Genomic DNA, 6,067 nt, shown 5'->3' with positions numbered 1-6,067 from the left:
AGATCCATATTTTTGGCGTGGTTGGAAACGTTGCGCAGCTTTCATAGCTTGTTAATAAATAACTAACTATTGGGCGATTCTAGTGCACTTGCAGAAAGCAAGTCTTGCTCTCTGTACTTCTTAATGTCAGCGTCTTCGGCATTTTGAAATTAAATGTAGATTTTCGAAAAATTTAATTCAGGTTGTCACGCGCAAACTCGCGAATACACTTCAGTAATAGCTAATAATTGTGAACTTTTTTGCCAATAGCTCGCGGTCGAGATAATAACCCCTTCCATAGTATTAAATAAGGTAGGCTACTTCTTAACTGTGACCGTTTCTTCTTTGCTTTTTCAATAAATATTTTTCTGGGACATCTTCCAGGTTGGTAAACGACCATTTTCGGGAAATCTTGAATTTCAAAGAAATATTGCCTTGTTTTTACTTGGCCATTCATTAACTACCACGACTCTGTCGATGTTCTAACCATCAAATACATTGTCGCTCATTCACAATGTGATTATGCTTATTACATTCTACATGTTATTTTGCATTACCCAGAAAATAAAAATCGCGGTGTTTTTCAATGAAATTCCCTTCGCGAGGGTACTGTTAATAAAATTTTAGTAAAAGTTTTTTCACTTTCATTCGATTTCTCATTTCAAACCGACTTGCATAAAAATCAAGCTTTGTAGTCTCATTCAATGCAATAATTTTCCCGTATACAAGTATACAACATGTAAAGAAATTAACCCCTAAAGAAAGGTTTGTCTTAATACGGGTTTGGAATTTTAGGTAACAGGTATGCATGCCTGTGCAATAAAAATTATTTCTGAGAGATTTGTTCTTTGACTATGAAGGGCAACATTTGCGGACTCATATCGAACCGGTCTGAATGCAGAAGCTCAAGCGGAATTATAAAAAAAAATACAACCCAACCAGTGCAGAATCAAGTCAATCGTTATTGGCCATGCTTAATTCCCTCCGGACGCTTATGTTTACTTTTCTCACAACACAAACATAACCTGCATTCGGAGTCCGACACCGTGGTAAACAACATTATGTAAATAACGTATATCGGTAAGTAGTGAAAGCTTGTCGAGACTCGATACCAGTTACAGGCTGAAGTCGTAATAGGATAATACGCGGACAATTTTCCTGTATTCTATCATACTCTTAAAGTTCAAGTTAGGATTCCCACCAGTGTTGATGATGTAAAACTTTAGGCACCTAAGAATGCGGAAGTTACTCAAATTATATAATTCATTAGTATGGTTTGCAGTTACATCGAATGAGTTTCAGTCGCATGAAGTCATCAGTCGATTGTATTGTATGATTAGATGAAATATTAGGGCAAAATCAGGAAAAAATAATACAAATCGAAAAACAAAACTAGTTTTATAGTTTTTATCGACAATGAAGAGTCTTACAAGTATTTTCGAATTTTAATTCACGAAACATCAAATGAATATTTTAAATCCAAGCACAACGCTCATGAGATAATGTATTGTAAAGAGTGAATACCTGTATATAATATCATGAATAAAATATCACATGCAGTTCAAATATTATAATTGATCACATTTTCTGAAACTTTATTTAGTGATATTTTTACAGTTTCAAAAAGGCATAGCCACGACAGAATCGGCATTGAGGAAAACAAAATTACGTATTACGTATCAGGCATTTTAGGCACATCTCGTTCAGTTAGATCAAGGTAAACCAAATCGGTTACAAATAGTGCTGCGATAGATGGGAATTTATCTCTCTTTGCATATATACAGCCATAACTCATACTTATTTAGCCAAACTTCATTGTAGATGATGCCAAAATTCATTACACTAAATACTGGAAGTAAAATGCCTGTCACAGGTCTAGGGACTTCGCTCTCCAAACCCCAAGATCTGAAAAATGCTGTTAAATATGCAATCAGCGTGGGATATCGCCACTTTGATTGTGCTGCAATATATTGCAACGAAGATATCATTGGCGATGCGATAAATGACGCCATCAGCAAAGGGGATGTTAAAAGAAGTGATTTGTTTATAACAAGCAAACTTTGGTCTGCGTTCCAATCACCTGAACATGTTAAAGAAGGTTTAGCTTTAAGTCTTCGCAAGCTAAAGCTGGATTATTTGGATTTGTTTTTGATACATTGGCCCTTTGGACTGAAATACGATGGAAAGGCTCTTAAACGAGGTTCTCATTCGCCATTCGATGAGTCAATAGATTACGTTGATACGTGGAAGGTTTTTGAAGAGATTTATAAATCTGGTGAAGTTCGAGCAATCGGGATATCAAATTTTAACCTCGACCAACTCAGTCGTCTGCTAGGTCATGCACAAGTCATTCCCGCAGTACATCAGATAGAATTTCATCCTTATTTGGATCAAAAACAAATGCTGGACTTTTGCAAGTCAAAAGGAATAGCAGTCACATCATACAGTCCTTTTGCATCTCCTGGTAGACCATGGGTCATAAAAGCAGGAATAAACGTTCTCGATGATCCCGTCTTGAAACAGTTGGCGGAAAAATATAAAAAATCAGTTGGACAAGTCATAATTCGGTACTTGGTAAACAGAGGCACGTCAGTCATTCCTAAAAGTGTAAATCCCAGAAGAATCCAGGAAAATTTCGAAATATTTGACTTCTCTCTTGAAGACCTTGACCTTGTCAAGATCAAAGAACTCGATAGGCATTTGAGAATAATGCCCTGCAAAGATTCCTTTTTCGAAACTCATAAATATTTTCCGTTTGATCCCGCGGAACTCTTGCCACAATAGACAGAAAAAATGTTTTTGTGATTATATTTTATGCTATTCTATATGTTATTTTGCATTACCAGAATATAATAATCGCGGTGTTTTTCAATGAAATTTCTATTGCGACGGTACTGTTGAAAAAATTTTTAGTAAAAGTTTTTTCACTTTTGATCGATTCCTCATTTTAAATGAATCACAATCAAGCTTTGTAGTCTCATTATTCAACCCAGGTAGAACCGGAAACGGCGAATCCCTGTTGGACGACGAATAGAATGAAAAAATATCCATCATCGAGTAATGTCTAGCAAGAAAATTATCTAACAATCGATAAAGCTGCAGTAGTTTCAATTCTACGACACGAATCGGGCGAATAGGCCCTGCTTAAAATGCAATAACTTTTCCGTATAAAAGCAGCATGTAAAGAAATTAACCAATAAAGAAAGGTTTGTCTTAATACGGAGATAGAATTTTACATAACAGCTATGTCTGTGCAATAAAAAATATTTCTGAGAGATTTGTTCTTTGACTATGAAGGGCAACATTTGCGATTTCATATCGAATCAGGTCTGTATACAGAAGCTCAAGCGGAAATATGAAAAAAATACAATCCAACCGGTGCAGAATCAAGTCAATCGCTACCCGCCGATCTGCTGGATGCTCAGCTAACACCTAAACATTCCGATGTGATTAAGACTTGTCATTTCCGCTACTAAAGTCCGTCAAAATCCCTATCAATAAAACTGGAGATTTCAATAGAAATCCCAATGAGGGCCACGAATATAGGAATAAAAAAGAAATATACAAGAGCTCCTAGGGAAATCCGGACTTAACTAGGCCCAGGTGAATACTCAGGCTTGTTCATGGGACAAAAATTTTCTGTGCCGCCCCATCCCCAAGGCCGTTTTCCATGGTCAAGTCTGGGAAATCCCATTCTCATGTACAACCCTGCAAATGTCCCACCACAAAATAAAAAATAGATACAGGTATATGGGGAAAATGGAGGGTAAAAAAACATTTGAATGGTAAAAAATTATAAAGACTAAAGTCGACTCTGACGTAATCAAGTAGCTATAGCATGGCTAAACTACTGACTCGTGTAAATGTAAATGTGTGCTGCCCATCTCTTTTCATTCAGTCTAAATATTCAGCTGAGGGACTGGTATGTTTTATGAGAAATATCCGAAACGCGCTGATTACAGGCTTTCCTGTGTTGGGGTGTAACGATCACATTAAATCTAGTTTGGCAAAGGTTTATATGTTAAGTAAGAAATATACGGAGTAATCTTAGTGTGTCCCTTGTGTACGATATGGATTTTTGATGTGACACAACACGAAACGTGCCTCTGATATGTGATTAGTCACCCCTAACTCTATCAGAAGATTAAACCCCGAAAAACATCAAGGTTGGTAAACAATATTATGGAATCTACGGCTCGATTGACAAAACAATAGGCATGGTAAAAGAAATAACTAGAGATTCACTGTTAACACCAAAAATAAAACACAATGATCAACAACTATTGCCTTTCGTTACTAATTACCATCCTAATCAACCAAACTTCGGAAACATTTTCTCTAAATATCAATACATACTAGACAACAACGAAAGACTGAGAAACATCTTCCCGGCACGCCCCCAAAATTGCATACAGAAAGTGCCCAACATTACGGGACAGACTAGTTCGGGCCAAGTTGAAACCGGAATCATCAAGAGAAGTAAAATCAGGCTTCTATAAATGCAACAGGAAATCATACTCAACCTGCAAATATTCAGAGGAAACTAAAACAAGCATTAGCAGCGTCACAAGACTTCAAATGAACATCAATCAAAGAATAACGTGCAATTCAGAAAATGTCATATACCTGATAACCTGTAGAAAATGTGGCATGCAGTACGTCGGTGAAACAGGCAGACATTTAAAATACAGAATTACAGAACACATTAGAAGCATCAATCAAAAAAACAAAGATCTTGCAGTTGGCAAACATTTCAATCAATCAGGCCATTCCATCAACGACTTTCTGGTAATTGGAATAGAAAAACTATATCGAGATCAAGTATACCGGCAAACGAAAGAAACCTATTTTATTAACAAATTCAAAACATTAGAACCACTAGGGATGAATTTAAAAGATGGATAAATTCACAATTTATGCTAATTTGAACATTACATTTCATTGTCACTTACACTTGATTTCTATTTCGCGGTTATGTTCATTTACTTAGATTGCAGCCATGACCCTTAATGAACTTAGGAGATACCACAGTCGGAGTTACGGGATAACAGCATGAAATTGTTTAATTTTCTTTTTAATTGTCACTCACTACACTGTGGGGTATCTATTGATTTTAAATCAAATTTAGCTTCCCTATTGTTCTGGCACTGTCCCAATTTTATTTATATCTCTCTATCGCAAACAGACCCAACATTTGAAACCAATATTTATGTGCATGCAATTGCGTTTCTTGTTATAGTTGTAAAATGCTTGTCTGAAGAAGTCTGACCTCGGTCAGACGAAACGTTACAGAAATATATTTGTGTTCGTGTGCAGCAAGACTTTTGAATTGAATAGAATAGCCATTTACACTCTTGCTACAGCATCCTTGCGTAATAAGCATACGGATCCATCTGCGCAAAGGCATAGAGAGCAAGGAAAGGTAGTTAGTTTCACGCAACCTCAACTGTTAGTCACATAGAAAATGCTTGTTGTAAATTAATAGAATTCGTGGAATTGAATAATAATTCTTTTACCCCTTACCTCTTACTTTTGATGCTTTTATCCCTGCGAACTGCTTTCAGTGTAAAATGCAGTGGCGGCGCGTGGTCATTTTGACAACCGGGGCAAGCTACTGCGGGACCAAGTCACCCCCATCTACGGGGACAGGATGAGCGCTGTAAGTTCTCCCATCATTTTATGAGTATAAAAACCATTCCATCGGTAACAACCAATCGGCAAAAGCGACAATTTTTAACGATAAGAAAGTGTCTTTAAAACCGGTCCAAGTCAAGGGATTAATAAATATAGACATAGTTTATTTTGAAACCGCTTTCAAAAGGAAAGGCAATATTTACCCAGATAAATACAATGACATATTAACAGAAACTTCGGGAAAGCAGACAAAACCTAAAATAAGGTTTAAAACGTTACTATGAAGAAAGGAAAAATAATGCAAAGATAAGGACATGCGTCGCTCACTCATAGATATATATGCTGCTAGACTTCTACTGCTTGAACATATATGCAACACGCCGCGGTTTCTTGGAAGCAAAATGCTCAATAACGCGCTGATTAAAGTCATGCATCCCAGACATAACGTCTCTGT

General features: G+C 36.6%; 1 pseudogene; it reads left to right on the top strand.

Annotated features, from left to right (window-relative positions):
* The first annotated feature begins 1,258 nt into the window (after positions 1 to 1,258).
* Positions 1,259 to 3,235, top strand: LOC120331125 (aldo-keto reductase 1B pseudogene; annotated as a pseudogene).
* Positions 3,236 to 6,067: the final 2,832 nt, after the last annotated feature.

This window comes from Styela clava, chromosome 6, assembly GCF_964204865.1.
Source record: "Styela clava chromosome 6, kaStyClav1.hap1.2, whole genome shotgun sequence".
NCBI classification, from domain to species: domain Eukaryota; kingdom Metazoa; phylum Chordata; class Ascidiacea; order Stolidobranchia; family Styelidae; genus Styela; species Styela clava.
The sequence above is the reverse complement of the archived record's forward strand: the minus strand, read 5'-3'. Positions and strand labels throughout refer to the sequence as shown.